The sequence below is a fragment of the Panthera onca genome, chromosome A1, assembly GCF_046562875.1.
Source record: "Panthera onca isolate mPanOnc1 chromosome A1, mPanOnc1 haplotype 2, whole genome shotgun sequence".
Lineage (NCBI taxonomy): Eukaryota > Metazoa > Chordata > Mammalia > Carnivora > Felidae > Panthera > Panthera onca.
In genome coordinates this window covers 121214049-121241746 of record NC_138339.1, presented here as the reverse complement: position 1 = coordinate 121241746, position 27698 = coordinate 121214049, and the positions used below count along the sequence as shown (strand labels likewise).

Below are 27698 nucleotides of genomic sequence, written 5' to 3'. Positions count from 1 at the left end.
TTTTCAAGTAACTTAGCTCAGAACCAAGTGCACAGCTATTTTTGTGGTCCTCTACTTGATCTGTGTAACAGGATATTTTAAAGGTTTTAACTTGGTTATGGTAACACAGGTCACTGGCTTCCTTTGCCCCAGTTTTCCTCAAAGATCCTTGGTTTTCACTCTTTGCCGAACAGGGCTATAGAATGGTATGCAAAAGAAGGATTCCACAAGACCTCACATAATTCAAGAATAATTTCCTCATAGGTGTGACGGTGAAGTCAGATTTGCACGGTATCAGTTTGGACTTCTGAGTCAAGATTTTTGTGAATATATTTATACGGCACGGTTCAGATTTGCCTTAGTTCAAGTTCACATAAAATGCAAGTGCCCTGTTTATTTCAGGTGTGGGAGCTACCTCCAGAGCAACCACTGAAAGAAGGAAAAAATGCCAGAAATAGCCCCCTTGGTCCTTTTTTGCAAATCACAGAAATCCCCTAGTAACTTGAAAAATCAGGTGGTAGAGTAGTTGGCAAATTCTGGCTTTAGGGACAGACAGACTTAGACTATGCCCAAAGTAATGCCACTTAATTGTTGATGGATCTCAGGTGAGTTACTGGTCCTTTTTAAAAAAAATTTTAATGTTTACTTATTTTGAGAGAGAAAGAGAGAGAATAGAGTGGGGGAGGGGCAGAGAGAGAGGGAGACAGAGAATCTCAAGCGTGCTCTCACTGTCAGTGTGAAACCCCATGTGGGGCACGAACGCAAAAACTGTGAGATCATAACCCAAGCCAAAATTAAAAGTCAGACACTTAACTGACTGAGCCACCCAGGTGCCCTGAGTTACTGATTCTTTAGATCCTCAACCTTATCTATATAATGGGCATGATGATTTATTCCTACTCCATAGGATGGTTCAGTAAATACCTCATAAATGTCTGTATCCTTCACACAACAGAATGGGGACCCTGGGAGAAACACAGGGATGAGGAATGGATGTCTACACCCCGGGGATCAGCAACTTTCCAGAGGCCTGATCTTGCTTCATGAGGGAGATGGGGGCGTTGCCCTTCTTCCTGACTTGACAGTTGTACTTTGGGCCACTTTTTTCTCCCCTGACCTCCATTTATGCCACTTCATTTGCTCATTTATTCACTTGCACATTCATTCATTCAACCAATATTTAAGCACCTTCTAGGTACCAGGTGCCATGCCAGCCCCCAAGGATACAACAGTAAATACATTCTAGGAATCCCCTGTTCTCCTAGGGCTTAGTGTAATGATGGGAACAGATAATAAAAAGTAAACACCCAAAAAATAACAATTTCAGATGTTGGTGAAATCTACAAAGGGAATAATAGGGGGAGGTGACAGCGAATGGGGGACTGAGCTGGTCCCTTTAGGGAGGTCGGGGAAAGCCTCTCTAGGCAATCTGAAGGCTGAAGAGCAGGAGCCATGGAAAGGCCCAGGAAGGAGGGCACAGTGAGCACACAGGCTAGGGTCAGCAAGGGCTGGCATGTTCCAGGAATACTGACATCTTGGGTCTGAGGCTGGAGTTGCTCATCTCTGCTTGAGGACATTCTGGCCTCCTGCAGCTGACTTGCATCACACTGGGGCTGGCCCAGGCTCTGGACTCTGGAGTACACAGCCAAGTGCACCAGCCTCAGGCCCTGGGGAAGAATTTACAACCATCCTGAGCCTGTTTACCACCTGCCAAGGAGCCCTTGGAAGGCACAGGCTCTTTCTCAAAACCACTTTTTACAGAGCCGTGTACAAAGCAGTTCAACTGGATAGGATTTTTTCACCCTTTTCTTTAGTGATCTTTTTTTTTTTTTTTTTTTTTTATGTATAACATATTAGTTGAACCACACGAAATTGCCGATATTCAACCACTTCTCATGTACAAAGATGGCAATTTCATGCAATTCAACGTAAATTTCATGTAATTCATTCAGAAAACTGCGCAAATCAAGTATACAACTCAGTGAATTTTCACTAAATGAGCACAACTGTGGAATTAGTGGACAGGTCAAAAAACAAAACACTACCAGCATTCCAGAAGCCACATTCATGCTCCTCGCGTTGCTCACCATCACCATTCCCCACCTCCACCCGCAAGAGTAATCACCGTCGTGACTTTTAGCACCATAGATTAATGTAGTCTATTTTTTTTATCTTTCTATAAATGGAATTCTATAGTAGATTCTTTTTTGTGTGAGATTCATCCATGTGGTTGCATATAGTTGTAGTTTCTTTTTTGTTGCTATATACAATTCCAAAATAGAGTTGTACTGCAGTATATTTATTCCTTCTATTATTGGTGGGTATTTATATTGTTTCCAATGTTTACTTTTTTTTTTTTTAAGATTTTTTATTTATTTTGAGAGAGAGCTAGAGAGAAAGAGGGAGCAAGAGCAGGGGAGGGGCAGAGAGAGAGGGAGAGAGAGAGAATCCCAAGCAGGGCCCGACAGAAGGCTCAATCCCTTGAACCTCGAGATTAGGACCTGAGCCAAAATCAAGAGTTGGAAACCTAACCAACTAAGCCACCCAGGTGCCCCTCCAGTGTTTAGTTTTAAAAATACTGCTGAGGCACATGGGTGGCTTAGTCGATTAAGCCTGTGACTTGATTTCAGCTCAGGTCATGATCTCATGATTTGTGGATTTGAACCCAACGTGGGGCTCTACACTGACAGTGCGGAGTCTGCTTAGTGTTCTCTCTCTCTGTCCCTCCCCCACTCGTGCTCACTCTTTCTCACAAAATAAATACATAAAATTAAAAAAAAGAAAGAATACTGCTTCTAGGGGGCACCTGCCTGGCTCAGTCTGTAGAGCTTGTGACTCTTGACCTTGGGGTCGTGAGTTTGAACCCCATGTTGGGCATGGAACCTACTTAAAAAGAATAAATAAAGAGGAAAAAAAAGAATGCTGCTTCTAGGGGAACTTGGCTGGCTCATTTGGTCAAGCACGCAACTCATGATCTTGGAGATATGAGTTTGAGCCCCGTGTTGTGTATAGAGATTACTTAAAAATAAAGTATTAAAAATCAAAAAGAATATGGCTTCTGTTAATAGTCCTGTATATGATTTTTAATAGATTTTAAAAAAATTTAAATTTACTTTTGAGAGAGAGAGTGTGTGCATTTGTGCGTAACCTGGGGAGGAGCAGGAGGGTAGGGGGACAGAGGATCTGAAGCAGGCTCTGTGAGAACAGCAGACAGCCCAATGCAAGGCTCGAACTCATTCATGAACTGTGAGACCATGACTTGAGCTGAAGTCTGTCGCTTAACTGACTGAGCCGCCCAGCAGCCCCATCCTGTAGCTGGCTTTTGTTGAAGACCTGTTTATCTGTTGGTGGATATACACTGAGAACTGGTTTGGCTTTAGTGAGTACTTCCAGTTTTCCCAAGCGGTTGTACTAATTCACATTCTCTGCACTGCTTTCTTCGCTGTTCCCTTGCTGTCTAGCTCTTGGGCCAGGTTCTGTGCAAGGAATGAATAGAAGGGAGATGATCGTGACATGCGTCATGGGATGAGTCTCAGTTTGTGCAGTGATTAAGAGCACAAGTGGGTTCAATTGTTACTCAGCACCTCTGTTTACCTACTACCTCTGAGGGCAAGTCAGCCAACATCAGTAGGCCTTAAGTTCTTCATCTATAAAGTCAGATAAACATAGTAGTTCTTATCTCTCACAGGGTTTTTTTTACCCACTCCTTTAAACGTTTGTGGACTGCCTCCTGTGTGCTGGGCTCTGTTCTTGGACACTGAATTCAAGGGGTGAACAGAACAGAGGAGGCTTTGCTCTCATGGAATTTATACTCTAGTTAGAGGAGGCAGATAATAATGGAGCAAACAAAGAATTAAGATAATTTTAGATAGCAATAGATATTATGGAGGCAATAAAACAGGGTGCCATGATCGAGCATGGAGGGGAGGGTAGTAGGGAAGTCAGGGTGGTAGTAACTGAGCTGAGACCCAAATGACCAGAAGGAGGCACCTGTAGGTGGATCTGAGGGAAGAGCACTCTATGCAGCAGGGCTAGCTGGTGCAAAGGCCATGAGGTAGGAACAGGTTTCGTGTATGTGAGTTGCAGAAGGAAGGTTTATGCTGCTGGAGTGAAAGGACTAGTGGGTGGGCTGTTTGAGATACAGCAGCAGAAATAGGCAGCGGTCAGGTCCTGCAGGGCTTCGAAGGCCATAGTAAGGAGTTGGCATTTTATCTATTTATTTTTTTTTAAGTTTTTGTTAAAAGTGTTTTTTAATGTATATTTATATTTGAGAGACAGAGTCCAAGTGCAAGCTGGAGAGGGGCAGAAAGAGAGGGAGACAGAAAATCCAAAGCAGTCTCCAGGCTCTGAGCTGTCAGCATAGAGCCTGTCATGGGGCTTGAACTCACAAGCCATGAGATCATGACCTGAGATGAAGTTGGATGCTCAACCAACTGAGCCACCCAGGCGCCCCTAAGTGTTTATTTTTAAGTAATGTCTGCATCCGTTGTGGGGTTAAGACTCACAACCCCAAGATCAAGAGTATTCATGTTCTTAAAGAATCTAAAAATTTTCATCCTCATTGAGGATAAGGAAGCCAAGGCATAGAGCCATTACCATCCATGTATAAAGTCAATCAAATCAGACAACAAGGTGTAGATTTTATTAATCAAAGGAACTGCTTTTGGTCTCTTTCCCAAATGGGAATTTTAAGGCAGAGGAGTTTCTCTGTGGTTAGCAATTGTCTGAAGCCAACCAAACTCAACTCCTTCAGCCCACTGCGCCAAAATGCCCAGAGTTCAGTCACTTGGGTCCCATTGGCTGTGGCCCCATCCATCATTTAGGGCCCTTGGAAAGGCTCATGGTTGATTGTTAATCCATCTACCTTTGCTCTGGGTCTGATGGGTCAACAATGGGGAGCCATTCCCCGTCCTCCACCTTCAGTGTCCTCCAGGTTTACTGAAACACTATCCACTGCTGTGGTTTGGAGGCTTTCCTACCGTGTTCTTGCCATATACACAGCCCAGAGAGTGTTTTTATGTTTAGGAAAGGCCTTTGAAGGCAGCTGCATTTAATTTTCTCTGACATAGAGAAATGACAAGTAAATAATCTTTGAATGAATGAATGCAGATTGGGTGGTGAAACTGGGGAAAGCTTCTTGGGGTATGGAACACTTGTTTCTGGGCAAAGCACCCTTCTCTAAGTGAGGATGTTGTCATTCCTTTACTCATCAGTATTTATTGAGCTTCTGTGAGGCTCCAGGTGCCAAGCACTGTGCAGATCTGTGAGTATAAAGGATGCCATTCTTCCCCTTATGGAGCTTACAGTCTAGTGAGACATACATTCATCAAACAATTGCACAAATGTAAATGTTAAATGACAACAGGGGCACCTGGGTGGCTCAGTTGGTTAAGCGTCCGACTTCAGCTCAGGTCATGATCTCATGGCTTGTGAGTTCAAGCCCCGTGACAGGCTCTAGTGGTTTGTGGGTTCGAGCCCCATGTCAGGCTCTGTGCCGACAGCTGGGAACCTGGAGCCTGCTTTGGATTCTGTGTCTCCCTCTCTCTCTGCCCCACGCTCTGTGTCTCTGTCTCTCAAAAATGAATAAACGTTGAAAAAATTTTTTAAAACATAAAATGACAGCAGTGATAAGTGCTCTGCAGGAGAGGTATTAATACCCTGAAGGTATATAATGAAGCTGAGGCTTTGGGAAGGACGTTCCTCTCCATATCTAGTGATACCTGAGTTTAGCCCAAAAGGATGAGTGGTGATAAGTGGGTTTGGAGGGTGGAGGGAGAAGTATTCCAGGCAAGGACAGCATATACAAAGGTCCTGAGGTAGGAGGGAGCATGCATGATGAACCCAAGGACATAAGATAAAGCCCACTGTGACTAAAGAATTGAAAATGAAATGGACTCTGGTCCCAGAAAAAGCTAGAGATAGGGAAGAGGGAACAGATCATTGAAGGTTTCGGAGGCTGTGCAAAGATTAGTAGTTTTATCCTGCTCAAGGATCATGGGATACTACTAAAAGTATTAAAGCTGTGTATGTTTGTGTGTGAGTATGCACATTGGAGAATATGTCATTTTGGCTACAGTGTGGAAAATGGATTAGAAGGAGCCAGAATATATTCTGGTGATTTGCCCAGTGTTCCCTGGCCCTTCAGTCCTAGAGGTGATAACAAAGCCCATTTTTTCACAGTTCCACAGTGTTGCACTATCCTGAGTTTCCTTACACTCTGGCCACATGTCTGCAAATAGTTCCTTTATCAAACTGTCCTCAGATGACCGAATTTGTTCTGTTTGACTTTGTGGAGAAATCACACTGACAGGATAAAGCAGGAGGAAACTTTGGCAGTTACTTAGGCTCACTCCTTTTTTTTTTTTTGTAACAAGCACTATTACATTTTTTTTTTTAAGTGTACTTATTTTGAGAGAGAGCGAGCAAGTGCATGTGAGAGGGGCAGAGAGAGGGAGAGAGAGAATCCCAAGCAGGCTCAGCACTAAATGTGGAAAAGGACAATTTAAAAAAATGTGTATTTATTTTGAGAGAGAGAGAGAGAGAGAGAGGCAGAAGAGAGGGAGAGAGACTTTCAAGCAGGCTCCACTCTGTCAGTGTAGAACCTGATGTGGGGCTCGAACTCACTAACCTCGAGATCATGACCTGAGCTGAAACCAAGAGTTGGGTGCTGAACTGACTGAGCCACTCAGGTGCCCTGGATTTTAATTTCTAGCCAGTCTGACAAGCTTTGTGTTTTCGATGCAGAGTGGTACATTTCAGTTTGCATGTTTTTATATAAGAACTGAAAATGACTGAATTAGATTTCTTTCTGTCTTATCCTGTGCTATTTATCATATGTGTGTGTTATGACTATGTTTTAGAGCAATTTTAGCTTTATAACAAAACTGAGAGGAAAGGACGGAGATTTCCCATATACCCCCTACCTTCCACATGCATGGCCTTCCCTGTGTGCTGGTTTTTATTTTTGCTTTTCCTTCTACTTTCTTGTCGTGTGGATTGAGTTTTTTTATTTTTTAAAAAATGTTTTATGTTTATTTATTTTTGAGAGAGAGAGAAAGACAGACAGAGGGCAAGTGGGGGAGGGGCAGAGAGAGAGGGAGACACAGAATCCGAAGCAGACTCCAGGCTCTGAGCTGTCAGCACAGAGCCTGATGCAGGGCTTGGACCCAGAACCCTGAGATCATGACCTGAGCGGAAGTCGGATGCTTAACTGACTGAGCCACCCAGGTGCCCCGGATTGAGTTGTTTAAAAAATCATCCGATTCTTTCCTACGGATTGCTTTGGAAGTTACAGTCTCTCTGTTTTTTTACTGGATCCCCTAGATGTTTAAAACTTAATCACAATTTCTGCCCTCTTAAACAATATAATACAGGGACCTTAGATTAACTTAAATCCTTAAGTCTCTACCTTCCCCCTCTCACCCCTTTATATTCTTTTGTAGTTCAGAGTTTTCGTTCTATCCTTTTTTTTTCTTTTTTAGTAGAGACTTACTATTGTTTCTTTATATGGACAGATATTGTCCATTGGTGGATTACAGACCCACCAATCTCTTTGTTCACTGTTTCTTTTTATAAGAGCATCTGTCTGAGATTGCTTTTCTTCTGCCTGAAATTCAGCCTTTAGAATTTCCTTCAGTGTCTGTTGGTAGTAAATTCTCTCAGTTTTTCCTGGGTTGAAAATTCCTTTCTTTCACCCTCATATTTAAATTTTTGAATAAAATCCTTGAACAACAGTTATTTTGTTCTCAGCACATTGAAGATACCGTTCTGGTTTCCATTGTGACTGCTGAGAAGTCTTGCGTCAGTCTAACTGCAATTACTTTGTTGTTGATCTATATTTGTTCCAGGCCCTCTGCAGTTTCAATCTGATGTAAGTACTTGTGAATATATTTTTCTTCATCCTTCATGGGATTTCTGGATGCAGAGTTTTCTGTCTTAGAACAATTTGGAAAAACTCTCGGCATGGGCAGCACTAGTGTGAAGTCAGGGAGGCGTCTAGGGCACCAAATTTAAGGAGGTACTCATTCTTGAGTTTGTCTAAATGCAGAATTGGTCGTGAGAGTGAGTGTCTAAAATAAATTTTATGCCCTAGGTACCTCACCCACTTCACTCCTATCCTGGTCCTGCTTCTACAAACACTCCTCTTTCTTATTCTTTCCTTTATTTTCTTCTGTAAATACAATTAAGTATATATTAGACAATCTTATTCTATCCTCCAATGTCACATATGTAGTTCTTTGTATTCTTCATCTCTCTGTATCTTTGGGTCACTCATTAGATTTCTTTAGATCCATTTTCTAGTAAATGAATTCTGCCTTTAATAGTATCTAATCGGGGTGCCTGGGTGGCTCAGTCAGTTAAGTGTTTGACTCTGAATTTTGGCTCAGGTAATGATCTCATGGTTGGTGAGTTCGAGCCTGGCATTGGGCTCTGCGTTGAGAGTGTGGAGCCTGCTTGGGATTCTCTCTCTCCCTGTCTTTCTGCCTCTTCCCCGCTCACACTCTTCCTCTCTCTCTCAAAAATAAATAAACACAATTTAAAAATTAATTAAAAAAAACCCCTAGTATCGAATCTGCTATTTAATCCATCTTCATTTTAATTAAAAACATTTAGGGGCGCCTGGGTGGCTCAGTCAGTTAAGCGTCTGACTTCAGCTCAGGTCACGATCTCGCGGTCAGTGAGTTCGAGCCCCGCGTCGGGCTCTGGGCTGATGGCTCAGAGCCTGGAGCCTGCTTCTGATTCTGTGTCTCCCTCTCTCTCTGCCCCTCCCCCGTTCATGCTCTGTCTCTCTCTGTCTCAAAAATAAATAAACGTTAAAAAAAAAAAAAATTAAAAAAAAAAACAACATTTAAAAAACATTTTTTTTTTTTTTTTTGAGAGAGAGAGAGAGAGAGAGAGCAAGCACTGGCGTGAGCAGGGGGAAGAGCAGAAAGGAGACACAGATTTCAAAGCAGGTTCCAGGTTTTGAGCACAGCCTGATGCAGGGCTCGAACCCACCAACTGTGAGATCATGACCTGAGCCAAAGTCAGATGCTGAACCAATTTAGCCACCCAGGCAACCCTTACTTTTTTTTTTTTTTTCAAAATTGGCTTGGTTACTTTTTATAGTCTTCTACCCCTGGCTCATATGTTTAAGGCTTATGTTTATTTCTTGAAATATATTACATACACTTACCCATTTTCTGTACTTGATAATTTTTATGTCATATTTTTGTGGATCTGATTAGACTGTCTGTTGTTTCTGCTGGTTCTCACTTATGGTGCCTTGTTTCCTTGTGTGTTTTGTGATTTTCAGCTTTAGGCCCAATTTCTTGGAATTTTATGGGCATTCCTTAATGCATCAGTTGAAATTATAGTCCTTTAGAGAGAATTTGTATTTGCTTTTACCATTACTGGGCTTTATTCCTACCTGGAGCTACTTAAATTTTCTGCTTGAAGTTTTCAAGTACACAAGGTATAGGTTGTATGAATTCAGTCTATAAACTCTTGAAAGTTGGTTTGTAGTTATGAATTTTCAGGGGAGATTTGTTTTTCTTTGCTCATGCAATGTCAGTGTTTGCCAAACAAATTTCCTTGCTGCCTCTTCTGCGCCTTGGATATATTTCTCACTCATCCCTTACACTGAGGCTGTAACTTTTTGTGGATCCTTTTGAGGGGCTTCTATTAGGCTTATTACCTTGTGTGATATTACCTTCTGCCTGCCTCTATTACCTTCTTATCTTGTATCTTCTGTTTTCCTCATCCTTTGTATTTATCAGAACGAAAGCTTTATGTCACCAGGTTACTGTAGATACCCTAAGGGGAAAGCTGTCTCGTGCACTCACTTATGTTCCAGAGTTGCCATTTTCTTTTCTGTTTTTCTTTTCCTTTTTTATTTTGGCCTCTGAATATTTCTTTCTTCTTTTAATTTCTTTTAAGGTTTATTCATTTTTCAGAGACAGAAACAGAGCATGAGGGGGGAGGGGCAGAGAGAGAGAGGGAGACACAGAATCTGAAGCAGGCTCTAGGCTCTGAGCTGTCAGCACAGATCCTGAGGCAGGACTCGAACCCACGAACCTCAAGATCATGACCTGAGCCAAAGTCTTCCAATTCAGTGATGTATTTTTGAAAAAATTCTATATTTTATTCAATACTTGGAATTATTTTCATTGAGAAAGCCATCCAGGGTATTTTGGTGACCATACCATCAGAAACTGAACCAATTCTTTTACATTCCCAGAGAAAGAGGTAGCATGGTGTAGTATGAAGAGTTGGAGGCTAGACCATACTGGGTTCACATCCACATTTTATTCTTTCAAGACTAGGGTGCCTGGTTGGCTTAGTCGCTAGAGCAAGCAACTCTTGATCTCGGGGTTATGAGTTTGAGCCCCAGTGTGTGATGTAGAGTTTCCTTAAAAACAATTCTTGGGGTGTCTAGGTGGCTCAGTCAGTTAAGTGTCCAACTCTTGATTTCAGCTCAGGTCATGATCTCGGAGTTTGTGGTACTGAACCTTGCACTGGGCTCTGTGCTGACAGTGCAAAGCCTGCTTGGGAGTCTCTTTCTCTCCGTCTCTCTGCCCCTCCCCTGCTCGTGGTCTCTCTCTCAAAATACATAAATAAACTTCAAAAAAAATTCTTACAAGAATCCTATGATGTAGGTACCATTATTATCTTCATTTTATAGATCAAAAAAACCTGCCTAAGGCCACAGGATGGAATAAGGAACCAAACCCATGTAAGACACTGGAGCTTATGTTTTTATCTTCACTGCTATTCTATCTTTCTAACAGAACAGTCCACTGAATCCTAAAAACTCAATACTTATCTAAATATAAATGCACTGAAATATTTAATCTGTGGGGTGGGGTTGGGGGGACAGAATAGAACTAGGGTTGTAGAGCATGTGGCTCTTGATCTCAGGATTGTAATATCAAGACCCACATTGAGCATAAAGCTTACTTAAAAAAAAAAAAAAGATGGGCGCCTGGGTGACTCAGTCAGTTAAGCGTCTGACTTTGGCTCAGGTCATGATCTCATGGTTCGTGGGTTCAAGCCCCGCGTCAAACTCTGTGCTGACAGCTGGGAGCCTGGAGCCTGCTTTGGATCCTATGTCTCTGTCTATCTCTGCCCCTCCCTTGCTTGTGCTCTTTCTCTCTCTCTCTTAAAAATAAATAAACATTAAAAAAAAAAGTTAGAGCTAAAACACTGGACAACAGACAATAATTTTGAGATCCACTGAAAGTTTCTTTATTGGCTATGAGGGAGGAAAAAGGACAGAGTAAAAGATGATTCCATATTTTTGAGTGACCAGATGGAAGGTGCTTTTAGGGACGAGAGCCGAGTTTGCTTTTGTTTCGTGCCTCAGTTTCCTCATCTGTGAAGCAAGGTGGTTGGGTTGACCTACAAGGATTTTGTGGTTCTAGACCTCTTGAAGTTTCAAGATTGGCAAAATGACTCAGGAATAATTGTCTCGTAGGCAGCTGGAATTTAGAACTGGGATCTGGATGAGCATCTAGGTCTCTGTGTATAGACATGTTGACCTGCATGGGAAATTGGGAAGGGGAGGGATGATAGTTTAGACCATGGAGATGAATTGATAGAGGAGGATGAGATCTTTGGGGATGATGACTGTGACATAGAATACAGGGGGTGTATTAGTCTACTAGAGCCACTATAACCAAGTACCACAGACCCCGTGGCTTAAACAACAGAAACTTATTTTCTCACAATTCTGGAGGCTGCAAGTATGAGGTCACAATGCCAACCGAATTGGTTTCTTCTTAGGGCCCTCTGCCTGTGTCCTGATAAATCAACCAGTCATATTAGATTAGGGCGTACCCTAATGGACCTCATTAATTACTTTTTAAAGACCCTATCTCCAATACAGTCACATTCTGGGGTGCAGGGGGTTAGCATTTTAACATATGGATTTTGGAGGGATGCTGTGAGGCAAGAAGCAATACAAGGCAAGAATCAGGGGCGGGAAAGGGAGAAGAGAAGGGAGGACAATGGAGTATAGTCACCCAGAGAAACCAAAGGAGGAGAAAGGTGTGGAAATTAGGAACAAGCAGTGGGGAGGGGCGCCTGGATTAACAGCTGGTGAGCTGGTGCGCCTGAGGACTCCCTACAAGGAAGCCTTTTCAGTAGAGAGGTGGAGACCAGGCTTTGAGGGTTTGAGGCAGATGCCAGCATGGTAAGGGAGTAGAGGAGCAAGGCCAAGCAGCAAGTTTTTGGTTTCACTTCTAGACACAATAGATATTCCACATAGATATTTGTTGAATGAATATATTAATTTTCTTTCCTCCCTCCTCTGATCCTCTATGGTCCTAGGACTTGGTTTCTCCTTAGAAACTGTGAGGTGAGGCCGCATTCCAGGACCTTGGGCCCGAGTTTATTCTTTGATGTGGCTGGATCTTGAGGACAAGCCACGGGGAAGAGAACATCTTTTCTGTGAGGAAGAGAATGAATTGCACGAACCGAACCAAATTGCATTATCAGTAAGCTGCCACATCGTAAAGAAGGGAATAGGGTAACAAGAGGTTGGAGAGGCCTTGGGGGTTATTTTGTAATTTTCCTGTCCGCCCTTCGGAAATGAAGAGGTTGTTCATTCATTCCCTGAAAGAAATTTTAATGAAGCATCTACTCTGAATTGGGCACTGTGCTAGGCAAGAGGGAGATATCAGTGGTGCAAGTATGAAAGATTTATTCGCTGCTTATGTAATGTCGTGTCCTGTGTTAAGTACTTGGTATACCTCCTGCCTTCAAGGACAGTGTAAGGCAGGGACTGTACATGTTGCTTTTGCTTTTTTTCACAGATAGGGGCATGGACTAACTGAAGCCTAAGATGGTGGCTCACTGTGGGTCACAGAGTTGTATGTAAGCAACTTGGATACATCTTTTCTTCCCCGCCCTAGTTTCACCCAGGCTCCTGGGCTTCCCCCAGGGCGCAGTAAGGGGCTTGGCTTGGGGTCCTGCGTGAGTCAGGCTGAGCTGGGGATAAGCACTCACAGTTCCTGCTGTTCCATCCTGTCCTTGGCCTGAGCAAGGACATAGTTGCAAAGGGACGGATGTGGGCTAGGATAATAATGCCCAGTCACTGCTGATGAAAGCCCTATGTGTTCACCTCCCCCCAGCCACCACCTGAAGGCTGTCTCCTCTGCTGTCCTTATTGTCATACTCACATCCCTCTCAGTCCCACTGAAAACAGCTGGGATTGTGTCTCATGAACCAAAAACGTGTTTCCTTCCTTCTCTGGGGCTACCTCAGGGCTACCTGAGAACACAGCCAGACTCTGAAATCTTATCCCCCGATGCCTGGGATTTCCCCTCTGGTTCCAGATAAAGGGACATACGTGGGTTCTGTGAGCTTCTTTTGAGCGGGATCGTGAGGAAACAGTCCAGTGACCTCTTTCTTCTATTTTGAAATGAGGAGGAACGTGGTCACACCGGTGACCAGTGAGTCAGTGAGTATAGGGACTGAATGCTATATTTGGGTAGAGACACGGGAGGTAGAACCAAATTTGATGACTCACTCCCAGTCTAGTCTAATCTGGCAATCAGAAGCCCTAAGACTTAAGGCGTCCATAGAGATATATATACAAAGATGTTCATCACATTGTTTTACTAGTAGCAACCTACATGCCCATCTGTAGGAGGTTGATTAAATCAATGATGGTTGCTCTTTTACAAAAGAAATCAAAGTTGCCTTTGAACAATGTGTGGTGAACCTATCAGGTATAAGTATAGAAAGGTGTTCAAGACCGATTGTTAGGGGTGTCTGCATGGCTCAGTCAGTTAAATATCCGACTCTTGATCTCAGCTCAGGTCTTGATCTCAGGGTCATGAGTTCAAGCCCTGTGCTCGGCTCTGCACTGTACATGAAGCCTACTTAGAGCGAGAGAGGCCGATTGTTAAGTGAATAAAGCAGGCCACAGAAAAATGTATGTGTGTATATGTTTCTATAGCCGTGGATGTTTTCTGGAAATACACATGAGAAGCTAACTGGTTATTTCTGAAGATCAGGAATGGAGGTTTGGGTGAGGAGTGAGACATTTGCTCTTCACTTTTAATATTTTAATGAACATGTATTGTTTTTATAATACAATGATAGTGATAAAAAAAAAAAAAAAAGTGGAAAAAAGAAAGGCTTAAGCTTCCAAACCAAAGGTACTAAAACAATTCAGCACCGAATCCAGGAGTGCTGAGGGCAGGAGGAAACACAAAGTGGGGCCCAAGATGACTTTGTATGATGGAACTTTCTCTTAACCACTGCTTACAGAGAATGCTTTGACCAGCCAAGGGTGGACACAGAGGTGGGGACTGGCAGGAAATCACTATTTGCAAGGCTGGCTCGGTGACAGAAAGTGTAAAGCAAAATCAAGGCCAAAGTTCAAATCCAAGAATAGGAATTGGAGTCTCTTATAACAATAGCTAACACGTACTGAGTACTACTGAGTACGTGTATCATATATGTGTCACACTGTCATGTATCACAACACTGTCCTAATTGTTTTACTTAGCATTATTTCATTTAAATTTTCACATCAAACCCATGAGGTAGCACTGTTATTATCCCAGTTTTACAGGTAAGGATACTGAAGCTCAGAGGGTCCAAATACACACAATTAGAATTGGTAGGGCTGAGATTAGTCCAGGTCTGTCTGTTTCTAGAGGCAGTTCTCTTACCACCTCCTGAATACTACTCCATGTCGAACTCTAAGGCCCTCGGGTCCAAGAACAGGACATCCTTACCATCAAGGCGCAGTCTGGATAGCTGGGGAATATTGCACTAATGTGTGTGGAATATATAGTGTCTTACATTAAGGCACACATTTGGATTTAGCTGGGCTGCAAAGATGATAAGCATTTTTGGATTTTAAATTTGGGGAGATCTGCAAGTTCTGAAGTTGTAAATAAAGGCATCTTGGAGGAGGAAGGATTTAAACCATAGGTCTGGAAGGATGGATTGAATTAAGAGAGGAGTACGGAGAACATTCCAGAGAAGAGAATGTGCAAGTTGTGCAGAAGTCTGCTCTGTTGTTTCAGAGACAGTGACACATCTTGCCTAATCAGAGTGAGAGTTGTGTACATGTGATAAGCGAGCTGCTGTGTGTGGGGAGGGAAAACAGAGCATCAGAAGTCATCCTGAAGGGTGAAAGCTGGCAGAAGAGTTGTAACTTAACATGGGAGGAAATCAAGAGAGTCTGAAGGTATTTTGGGGCAGTGAGGAGACACTGCAAAGTGATGCTTCAGAGAGATTAATGTGACAGAGGTGTCCAAACGCCTTGGAGCGAAGGAGGGAGCCAGGGGAAAATATCAGTGTGGGGTGACAGAGGCCTCAGCGAAGGTACTAGAGGGACGAAGCAGAAGGGTCGGGAGAAAGCTGCTGTAAAGGGAGAGAGGGAGGAGACAATAGGACTTGCTGATTGAAAAGAAACAGACTATGAAAGCAAGGGTCCAAACCAAATAGTTCTGGGCTTCAAATCCGTGTGTCCAAAGAAGGGAATGCCTATATCTGGAACAGGGAATTGGGAGAGGGTTTGCTATTGGAGGTGGGGTGGGAACAGATGATGAATTGTGTTTTCATTCCAAACCTTGCTTTTTCCTGTGACTGTAAGTCAGTATAGGGACTTTTTCTCTCTGTTTTCTTGGCTGTGTAATGCATAGGACTCCCTTTGTCTGGACCAGTTCATTCATTCAACAGTTCTTTATTAAGTTGTCATTATGGTCTGATTGTTGGGAACACAGCATTGAGAGCCAGAGCTGGTCCCTGTCTTCATGAAAGGCAGATATTGAGCAAGAAATTATAATGGTCCTAGTATCAGGGTGACATTTCTTCCCCAGACCAATCCTGCTCTCTACTCCCCAAGTCCGTAGCAGGCACCAACTGGTAAGGGCATTTGTCAAACATTTTACTATACATTGTATCTTGAAAAAAAAAATCATCACAACCATTTATGTATTTCTTTGTTCTATAAATATTTATTGCATGGCACTGTGGCTATGTATTTTTAGCCCTCATGCTCACTCACTAGTGGAGGATACTGACAAGTAAACAGATAATGATAACATGGTGTAAGAAGTATAGTGAGGGATAAGCACCAGGTTGTGGGAGCAACTGGGAGGGATATGTGGCTGGCCAGGTAAGTTTCTCTGACAAGAATAATGAGGTATGGGGCACCTGCCTGGCTCAGTTGGTGGAGCATGTAACTCATGATCTCAGGATTATTGGTTCGAGCCCCACTTTGGGTGTAGAGATTACTTAAAAAAAAATAATAAATCTTAAAAAAAAAAAGGACACCTGGGTGTCTCAGTTGGTTGAGTGTCCGACTTTGGCTCAGGTCACGATCTCATGGTTTGTGGGTTGGAGCCCTGCGTCAGGCTGTGTGCTGACAGCTTGCTCAGAGCCTGGAGCCTGCTTCAGATTCTGTGTCTCCTCTGTCTGCCCCTCCCCCGCTCACACTCTGTCTCTATCTCTCATAAATAGATGTTGGGGTGCCTGGGTGGCTCAGTCGGTTGAGCGTCCGACTTTGGCTCAGGTCATGATCTCACGGTCTGTGAGTTCAAGCCCCGCGTCGGGCTCTGTGCTGACCGCTCAGAGCCTGGAGCCTGTTTCAGATTCTGTGTCTCCCTCTCTCTCTGCCCCTCCCCCATTCATGCTCTGTCTCTCTCTGTCTCAAAAATAAATAAACGTTAAAAAAAAATTAAAAAAAAAATAAATAAATGTTAAAAAAAATTTTTTTAATAAATCTTAAAAAAAAACACAAAAAACAATGAGGCGTTAGCTACACAAGGGTGGGAGTGGGCATGGGATATGTGTTCTATGCAAAAGGAACTTACAGTTCAAACACCTGGATGCTGGAGAGGCCTAGGGTTGTTGGGGGAATGATTTACAACCTAGAATTTTATACCTAGCAAAACTACCAGTCAAAATGTGAAGAGAGAACAGAAGGCAAGATATATGCTGATATGCAAGGTATCAAAAAATTGACCTCTCCTGTATCTCTTATCAGGAAGCTACTGGAGGACCCACTGCCAAAATCAAGATGTAAATCAAGAGAGCAGATATATGGGAATGACTACTTGGAGCTCAGGTAGGTGGGAGCTGGATCAAAAAGGGTTCTAACGGCATAGGGAGGAGTTTGGACTTGCTTGTAATGACAAAATTACCTAAAGTAATAATAGAAAGATATTCTAAAATAGTGATTTTTTTTCCCCAAACTTTGAATTCTAGGGACCCGTTTGAGCAACGTTGTGATTGGTTCCTACCAGAAACAATAGTCTTAAATCTATTTTTCCTTTGTGTTCCTTTGCAAAGAATCTGCTGAATTTTAGAGTTTGGAAACAATTGTAGAAAAAAACCTAAAACTGTGTATAAGTACTTCTTAAACAGTCTCGTGCAATTTGGCGGGGCCTCCAGAAGCCAGGGCTATGAAAATTCCTGGAGCAGTGCACTGTGGGATAGGGAGAGTGATATTGGGAGATGATAAAACGTTGTCACCAAATTTCAGCAGGACTCTTGGCTGGTCATTCTTCTATCCGCAGCAAAGGTGATCACTAGAAGAATATTTCTACTATAACAGATCTGTTTACCAATTAAGTGTTGAAGCAGCCTTCCCCAGTGACTTCCAGACTGCCAGCAAATAAATTTTAAAAATGCAAACTTGGGTTGGGGGAAACACAGTGAGACCATAGCTCCTCTCCTACTGAGCTTTGTCACAGTTGGAATAAGGCAGAGTGTAGATGAGCGTGTGTGTGTATGTGTGTGTGTGCGTGCATGCGTGCATGTGTGTGTGTGTATTCAGTGAGCTTAAAAGAAATTCATGGGTACGTTGTATGTTATATTGTAGCAGGGATCCAGTTGTTCCCTAAATCCGGAGCCAGGAGCCAAGGAGAACCTTTTCTTTATGGATTCAGCAGAAGGCTGTTTGTTTTCTTTTTGATATCTGTATTTCAAGCACTATGAGAAAAGATCAGCCCAGAAACCAAGCAGCTTGTTAAGGTGTTTGCTGGTTTTGCTAACCATAAAAAAGGGCGTTCCCCAGTTCCCCATCAGCTGGGAGAAATCCTTCCCCACCCTCTCCTGACCAATGTCTTTCCCTCCCCCTAAGCAAGTGAATTTTAAATACCGCTCTAAAGTTGTTGGCTGGTGACCTGGAAAATTCCTTTTGCTTTGTTATCGTGCTAATGGCCCATCAGTTTAAACCTCCTATCCCCAGAAACAGTTCTTTCTCCTAACTAGACTAGACTGAGGAGGTAACGGAAGTTAAAAGAAAAAATGAAAGAAAGGATTCCTATTTCTAAGGGCTTTGGGAAGATTCAAAAATGGCCAGGCCTGAATGAATGGAAGGAAGGAATTTCATTTGTCTTGATTTGTCTGCACAGCACCTAGCAAACATAAAGGCAAGTGTAAATTAAATTAGGGTCTCTACTGGATGACTTTAGAGGAAGGTGATAACTGTTGAATGTAATATTAGCTCTACTGTGTAGGATTTTGGTGGGCACAGGTCTTCTGGAAGACCACTAATTCAGACTTATGTTAGAGATGTGTAAGCTAGTAAGTATGTAAATGTCAACCACCTTCCTTATTTTCATCTGAAAGGTACATTTAAGGGGCACCCAGGTGGCTTAGTCAGTTAAGTTCCTCTTGACTTTGGCTCAGGTCATGATTCCACGGTTAATGAGTTCGAGCCCCACATCGGACTCTGCACTGACAGTGCGGAGCCTACTTGGGATTCTCTTTTGCGTCTCCCCTACTCATGCTCACACGCATGCTCAAAATAAATAAATAAACTAAAAAAAAAAGGTACAGTTAATAATTGTTGGGGGATCTTGTAATTGTTAGTTATAATTGTTAGTTACTATTTATTATTATTTTTTTAATGTTTATTTTTGAGAGAGAGAGACACACACACAGAGTGCAAGCAGGGGAGGGGCAGAGAGAGGAAAAAAGGAGACACAGAATCCAAAGCAGGCTCCAGGCTCTGAGTTGTTAGTGTAGAGCCCAACACAGGGCTCAAAGTCATGGACCACGAGATCATGACCTGAGAAATTGGATGCTTAACCGACTGAGCCACTCAGGCACCCCAAACCATTGGTTACTATTAACTGCATGTACCCAGTACAGGGCTCAGGACTTTTCCTGCATTGTCTCATTTAATTCTCACTGGACAGTTCCATGAGGTAAGTACTATTATCATCCCCATTTTAGAAGAGAGGAAATGGAAGCTTAGGGAAGTGGTACAGAATCCCACTTGGGTTCTCTGTCTTCTTAGCTCATGCTCTTAACCACAACATTATGCTGTTTATAAACTACGAAGATCTAAGAAATCATAAAAAGGAAGCAGAGTGTGGCTAAATTATTCTTCCCTAGAGCATGACAGTTCACCTCGTGCTGTTCCTGCAGACCGCTCATTGGAGGGGACAGTCCTGCATATAATGTTCTAAGCAGACCCTTGCTCCTAGCCTTTTGGATTTCTGGGTTGAGGTTTGGACCACAAAGAACTATGGTCTGTCTTCAGGTCTTGGTCTGTCAAGTTCCATTTCTCACCTTCCAGAACAACACATAGATGCATAAGGAAGTCAGAGCCTTTGAACTTCAGTGCCACTCCCTTCACCTACCTCTATGGGATAGGTAGCACCTTTGGCAGTTTTCCCCTCCGAAGTGAGCTTTGTCACCTCTTCTATCAGCCGGGGCTTCTAGCTCTCAAATCCATCTTCTATCACCCAAAACTTCCACGGGGCATTTCCTGACTGAAGAGGAAGCAGCTGACCAGGTAAGAGATTGCCACTGTAATGGCATGCTGAGGACAAAGCGGCTGTGGGCAGCAGTGGCACTGTTAACACCAGCTGCAAAACCCGGCAGAGATGACATTGGCTGGGGACCTATCTTGGATAGAATTCCCAGAGCCCAAAGTAGGCTTTTATGCTCCCCTTTTTAATATTTATTTTTATTTTTTATGAATAGAAGTCCCTTTATCTAAAAAAATTAATACACATTTGCTGTCAACAACTTAAATAATATGGTGATTAATAGAGAAAGTAAAAGTATGCCATTAATGCAACACACTGCCGCACTGTTACCTCCACCCATATGCATCTGCCCAGTCATCACTAGAACAGTTGGGAATCTGTCCTTCCAGATGGTTCTGCTAGTTTCCGGTGTGTGTGTGTGTGTGTGTGTGTGTGTGTGTGTGTGTGTGTGTGGTGTTTACAGAAATATCAATGAGAAGATCTTGTTCTGTACCTTGTGTATCACGAGTATCTTTGGAATCTATCTGTACAGCTCTCCCCTTTTTAATAGCAGCACACTATTTCACTGTAAGATGGACCAGCAGCTTCCCTTTTTTCTCATCTCTGCTTTAACAGATCTTTCACTTCCTTGGGAACCTGTCTCAGTGCCCTTCTCTGGGTCCTGCCTCAGGGAACTGCACAAATGGGAAGGCAGTCAAAAGGTGGGAAGGGCACTGGTGGGCCCCATATGGGAGGGGGTGGGGGCGGGTGAGTATATTCTGTCCTGGCCATACTGGGGTGCACAGAAAGTTTTCTCCTCATCCTGCCAAATGGTTCCTCCGTCTGCCTGAGGCAAAACCGCACATTTTATGGGAATCATCTTTGAAAATGACCAAGAAGATCAATGCAGAGAAACATAAAAGGCTGTTTTTCTTAGAGTTACACTCCATTTTGGGACCTGCACTCTGGGCATGCACATCATTGTGCTGTCAGAATGACCAAAGGCCCTTCAGGCCAGTCCCTTGCCTCCATTCAAGGCAGGTTTGCAGCCCCAGCTCAGAGTACCCCAGGCTTTTTTTTCTCTGTAGCTACTCTGTGTGATTAACAGCTCCGTGAGGTAGAAATTTGCTTCTTGTCACTGGAAAGACACTCCAGCTTAGAGGACTGAGGCTCTTGGCCAGATTTCCTCTCTGTACCTCCAATTCCTCATGTGTAAAATGGAGGTAATAACAGTACCCATCTAATTTGGTAGGGTTTTTCTCTGTAACTTAAATATGTGCATGGCATATTTGGTGTATTATATGAGAGATGGCAAACACTCAGTGTTGTGAATGATTATACCCTAAATCCAAGTAGCTCTTGCTGCACTTTAAACCTAGGCTTTAGAGATCATCTAGGTCACTGGCTCTTCACCCTGGCTGCACACTGAACTCAGCCAGGGAACCCTCAAAAAAAATGCCAGTGCACAGGCTTCATTATCAGAGATTCTGATTCCCTGGGACCGAGGTGGGATCAGGGTGATCATTGTTTTTGAAAACCACCCTGGAGAATTCTAATTTGCACTTAGGGTTGAGAGCTACTGAATTTAGTTCAGTGTTCTGTTTCTAGGCGAAGAAACTGTGAGGCCTGGAGCAGGGAAGGGACTTGCTGGGGTTATACAGCCAGACCGGAAGGACCCAGGTCGCTCACATCCTGGATGCCAATTCTCAGGGCTTGTCTTGGGGGCGGGGGGAGGGAAATCCTCCCTGGGATGCCCTTCAGGTGGTCTTGGCGATGAGCAGGGATGCTGTCACTGCTTCTAGTCTCTCTCTGCATAATGTTGCTGGACGTTTCAATTCATTCTTTGGTCACCAACTCAAGGAGTTTTCCTTTAGGAAGCCGTGGTTCTAGAATCTAGAATATGACCCTCTTTGATTACAGCACATACAGCATGTGAAATAATCCCATCCATCCATCCACTCATTCATTTTGAGAATCTAAGCCCCCTGGGGGCAGGGATGTTGTCTGTCTTGTTCCTGTTGTACCGGGCCTAGAATGGTGACCAGCGCTTAATTAAAAACAACAACAGGGGCGCCTGGGTGGCGCAGTCGGTTAAGCGTCCGACTTCAGCCAGGTCACGATCTCGCGGTTCGTGAGTTCGAGCCCCGCGTCAGGCTCTGGGCTGATGGCTCGGAGCCTGGAGCCTGTTTCCGATTCTGTGTCTCCCTCTCTCTCTGCCCCTCCCCCATTCATGCTCTGTGTCTCTCTGTCCCAAAAAAAAATAAATAAAAAACGTTGAAAAAAAAAATTAAAAAAAAAAACAACAAAAAACAACAACAACAACAACAAACATTAAATGACTGAATGAAGGAAATCCCAGGAGGGTAGTTAAGTATTTTATTATTTTTCTGGCCCTAGCCATCTGATTCTCATTACTCCTACAGCCAGGGAAGCCTCTCTCCGCCTTGGCATTTTATAAACCTCGTGTGCGTACGTCGACATTTTAACCATAAATCCAGAGTTTGGGGGCTGGAAAATTCGAGGCGAGGGGATCGGGGGAGGGGGTAAAAACCACCCGGAGGTCCGAAGCCCGGTCCTGGAATTGGCGCGGGAGGGCGGGAGGGAAACCGTCGGGCGGGAGCGCCTCCGCCCCCCGCCTGCCCCCTCCGCGGGAGATGGCCCCGGGCCGCTGCATCCATCAGAGGGGTGCGCCGCCGCCGTCTCCTCCCGTCCGCGGGAATGGAAGGCCGCGGGGGAGGGGACGCGATCCGGGTCGCGGCCCGGGGGCGGCTCCGGCAGCAGCCCCTTCATTCCGGCCGCGCGCACCCCCGGAGGTGGCGCCTTGGGGAGGCTGTATTTTTTTTTTTTTTTCTCGGAGCCGCAGGGGAGTAGGGGGGGAGTGGGGGGGAGGGAACCCTGTGTGTGTGTGTCCCTTTAAGAGCCGGAGCGCTGCCCCCGCCTTGCAGGCGCCCGGAGCCTCACAAAAGAACAGGATGTTGTTGATTTGTCACCAAACCACAGAGAGGAAATGATTGTAAATTTCCTTTAAACATCCCCACCGCGCTCCGGCCGCCCCCGCTTCCTCCTCCGCCGCCCCCGCCCGGCCGGGCGCAGCGGGGCCTCGGCGCTCCCGCGGGGCGCCCGCTCCCTGGCCTTCCCTGTCAGGCCACAGGCCCCGGGCCGGCTCCGGGGCGCCTGCTGGAGCGGCCCCACGCCCCCGCCGCGCCCCCACTCGCGTTCCAGCTGATTTATTCTGATTTTTTTTTTTTTTTTTAACACAACAGCTGTTGGAAGCGCCTTAGGGGACGCCCACCGTGTTTAGCCTTACTACTGACCTGCTGAGGCAGGAATCATTAGCTCCAGTGCTTGGGTGGAAACTGAGGCCCAGAGAAGTTCCCTGAGTAGCAGAAAGTCACCAGCTCCTGAAACCTCTTCAGGGCTCTTGGAACACCAAACATAGATTTGTTTCACCCCAGAGCTTATGTTTGTAAGCGATGCGCCATACAGCCATGGGAACATTCTAGAAATTCCCACTTATCAAAAGTGGCAGTGTCTCAAAGCAACAGTGACCTCAAACGAGGTTTTTTATGAGGAGCATCCCCCACCATGTTCAACTGGGCACCCTTCTTCAAGGAGCTGTTTGGGTCTCCGTTCCATCTGTGCCTTTGTGCATCCTTATGTCTCCTCACACCCTTTCCCATTGTTTGCAATGATTTTTTGAAACCCTCTGGTGGAGTTCATGTTTGCTCTCAACCTGCAGTCCGTGGTCGAGTGGTCAAGTCTGTCTGTGGTGCAGAGAAAGGCTCCGTTTGCTGTACAGAGTGTTCTTTTGGAGCAATTAATGCTTATGATTCCGGCATTGGCTGCAGTGGAGTTCTTGGCTTGAATATTCAAAGCAGCAGATAATGCCCCAGGCGCTGTGCATTCTCTCGTTTCTTCGTCACATAGCCCCCTTAGACATTGCTGGGGGCTTTCATACACGTGAGGAAACAGGTTCAGAGAGGTTGAGGAGTTGGACCAGCTCACACAATGTTTCCTTATTCTAATTACTGGTGGTGTCCTCCTTTGGCCCTTTAAAATTGATTATTTGGTTAAGAGAACAGATAGTGAAGGAAGCACAGGGTATTTTTGTTGGGTCCTTTCTCACCTTAACCCTTGGGGAACTCTAGGCCATATCTCACTTTCTGCAAAAAAGCATTTGAGTGATTCATACTGTCAGGCTGCAGTCTTCCCTTTGGGGCCTGATGAGGTCCTGAGTGGCTTGGAGGAAGAGGGGGACTGGTGTAGGGTCTGAATTCTTTCCATTCTACTTGAATGGAAAGCAAAAAACATTATCTGGTACTGGATTCCTAAGGCTGAATAGTCCCTCATTTCCAAGACCCCCAATTCTAAACTCTAAGGGGTGGTGAGGCAGACAGGGGTTGGGGGAATGGAGGGTTGTGTTTGACTGCAGATATCATCGTGTCCTATGAGAACACTTAATGTTTTATCATGTCCCTGCCATGGACCATGCCCCGGGGCTGTGTGCTTTCTCATTTGATGCTAAGAAGGTCCTAACGGATGAAAAGTAGATACCCAGAGAGGTTGTACATCTAGGAATGGTATAGCTGGGGTTTGCAGCCGTCTGCACAGGGTCCCTTGTGTCTGTGCAAGAGGAATTTACCCAGGCGCGCCAGAAATGGGACTGCAGTGCTTGTCTTCAGTCAGTGCAGAAAGCCACGAGGGTCCTGGATGCTGGTGGATTTTGGAGAGAGAAATGCAGTGGCCTTTGGCTCCTTTGTGCTGCAGCTGTCTGCACTTCTTCAACTCTGAGCACATTTGTCGATGGATTTCCAGAGCCACTGCAGTATCTCCACCTGTTCTTTTTGCTTTTATAGATTGCCAGTCACTGGGGCATCCGGGTCCTGAGCATTTGGGGGGGAGAGCCATCTGCTTAATTATTTCCATTCCCCAGACAAGGAACACAGGACACCAACATGCTGAGCTGTTGGTCTGGGCAGGCTGGCTTGAAGCAGAACGAGACAGCAGGAGTTAGGGCCCTCAGCCGCTACCACTGCTCAATTCTAGGGAAGCAGGAATCAGAGGGTAGGTCATCTGATGTCTCTTGGCCTCGGTTTCCTAGCCTGTGTAGAACTTTGGCCAGCGTGGTCTCTGATGGCTCTTTCAGGCCTCATCATCCAAAGAATAGCTTCTATTTACTCATTCAGTTAATATTTATTAAACATCTACTGTATGCCAGGCATCCCTGCTGAAGGTGCTGGAGATACAGCAGACTACAAAACAAAAGCTCTGCCTTCTTGGGGTTTACCTTTTAGGTGGAGACAAAAAAAAAATAATTAAACACACAGATATATAAAATGTCAGATAGTTCTTAGTGCTATGGAAGATAAAGAACATAAGAGGGGGATGTAGTGTGTGTGTATGGAAGGAGGAGCTAGTGTTTTATTTAGGGTCCTAAGGGAAGGCTCACTGATAAGGTGGCACTTGAGAAGGAAGAAAAAAGTGAGCCATACTGCCTTCTGAAGTTTGCTTTAGGTAGTTGGGATGGCAAAGATAAGAACCAGGAGATGGGAGTATGCTGCATAGCACTTACAGTGTGTCAGACGCTGTGCTAAATGCATTATGTTATTTAATCCTGTTATCACTGTATTTTATTTGAAGAAGCTGAGACTCAGAGAGGTTCAGCGATTTGCCCAAGGCCACACAGCTAGTGGGTAGTGGAGCTCAAATTCAACTGCTCGTCTTAACCATCATGCTGCTTCCCACTCAGGGACTCTTTTGGAACTAGTGTTTAATTCATGACCTAGTTCTTTTGATTTCTTGGGGATTAAGTGACAACTGTGGCAGTGACTCCTGGTCCCTGAGTTGCCTGTGTTGGGGAAAGAGCTCAGGGCTTGAAGTTCCTTTTTGTGAGTGGAAAAAGGTAATGTGTTTGATGCTGGAAAACCTCATGTTGTGTTTATGGCAAAAGGGTGAAAAAACACCTTCAGATTAGTGTAAACAAGAGAAATGGGAGAATGGGGTAGCCTGAATCCCTCCACCCCCCTCCTTCGCTTTAATTTCCCCATGTTGGGCTCAACACAGCATGTTGTATTATACAGCGATAATTAAAACACTTGGATTAGTGAGCTGAGATTTATAGGGCAAACAGGAGCCAGAGGAGAAACGACAGTCATGTCTTTTATTTGCAGGCAGATATCCAAATTGCCACTTGCTTCCTTTTTCTTCCTGACACTATCACCTACTCTGCTTAATTAGATTCTTTTTTTTCTGTATCATTTCCAACACCCGCTCAGCCTGCTGTTCAGCAGCGAGTTTAGGGAGCTGCATACTGAACCCTTTCCCACAGCCCAGGGAAGATGAGTCAGGAGCAAGGCAAATAAAAGCCAAGGAGGGTGCCTTGGCATCAGGCTTTGGAGCCCACCTGTCTGTCAGCATCCTAGAGCAGCCCGGGAGGGCGGAACCCAGGGCTGCAGAGAGGAAGCATCGCATATGAAACACCCTCTATCTTGTGGGGAGCAGAGAGTGAATTCCCCAAACAGCAGACCACCCCCAAGACAAAAAAATCCCGTTTCAAAAACAAATAGTTAAATCATGTTCCCAAATTTTTATTGAATATTTTACTATATTCAAAGTATCATCATAGACTCTGTGGGGGGTGAGGGGTAGAGGGTACTGAGATGAAGAAACTGCTGTCCAAATTTATCATCTAGCAGAAAGAAGAGTTGAAAATAACTGATGAGAATTTTGGTCAAATTCATATGTTTGATAAGTACTTCTTGAATATCTAGTACATGTCAGGCATTGTTCTAGGCACTTAGGGGATACAGTAGTGGCTAAACACTGGAAAATCCCTGTCTACGTGAATTTACCAGCTCTTGGGCTGGGGATGGGGCAACAGTGAATTCATCACTAAAGAGCCTAAGAACTATGGAGAGGGATGCCTGGGTGGTTCAGGTGGGTGCACGTCCGATTTCGGCTTAGGTCATGATCTTGAGTTTGTGGGTTCTGGCCCCATGTCAGGCTCTCTGCTGTCAGCACAGAGCCGGCTTTGGATCCTCTGACTCCCCCTCTTTTTGCCGCCTGCTTGTGTGCTCTCTCTCAAAAAGAAATAAACATTAAAAAAAAAAACTATGGAGAAAAATTAAGTGGAAAAGGTGGCTAGGAGAGTCCTGGGGCTGGTCATTTTATTTTATTTTTTTTAATTTTTTTTTTTAACGTTTATTTATTTTTGAGACAGAGAGAGACAGAGCATGAACGGGGGAGGGTCAGAGAGAGGGAGACACAGAATCTGAAACAGGCTCCAGGCTCTGAGCTGTCAGCACAGAGCCCGATGCGGGGCTCGAACTCACGGACCGTGAGATCATGACCTGAGCCGATCATGACCTGAGCCGAAGTCGGCCGCTTAACCGACTGAGCCACCCAGGCGCCCCAAGGGCTGGTCATTTTAAAAACAAAAAGGGTGAAGGCAGCACGCCCTGGTGCAGACTGACAGATCTGATAGGGGATCTGGGCTTCCGCACCTGCTAGCTGTGTGACCTTCACGTTTCTTCACGTAATCAATTGGTCTGAACTTTATTTTTCTCACCTGTACAATAGTAGGACTGGTCATAGACACTCCTAAAAGGATTAAATGAGGCAATATATATATAAATATATATATATATATATATATATATTTATATTGGCATATATATATATTGGCATATATGTATATTGCCATATATATATATTGCCTATATATATATATGAAATTAGGAGCACCTGGGTGGCTCAGTCAGTTGAGCGTCTGGTTTTGGCTTAGGTCATGATACTGCAGTTCGTGAGTTTGAGCCCTGAGTTGGGCTCTGTGCTGACAGCTCAGAGCCTGGAGCCTGGAACCTGGAACCTGCGTTGGATTCTATGTCTCCTTCTCTCTCTTCCCCTCCTCCGCTCATGCTCTATCTGTCTGTCTCTGTCTCTCAAAGATAATAAATAAATATTAAAAAAAGAAATATATAACAAATATAAAAATATATTAAATACATATAT

At 44.3% G+C, this 27698-nt stretch overlaps 1 long non-coding RNA gene across 1 annotated transcript in view; it reads left to right on the top strand.

The window, feature by feature from the left end:
- The window catches only part of LOC132681423 (uncharacterized), a 339118-nt gene that overhangs the window by 2774 nt on the left and 308646 nt on the right, over positions 1-27698 (top strand). Inside the window, exon 2 of the long non-coding RNA XR_013556851.2 lies at positions 16970-17050. This is a non-coding gene — a long non-coding RNA (uncharacterized LOC132681423). The remainder of the gene's footprint in view (positions 1-16969; positions 17051-27698) is intronic.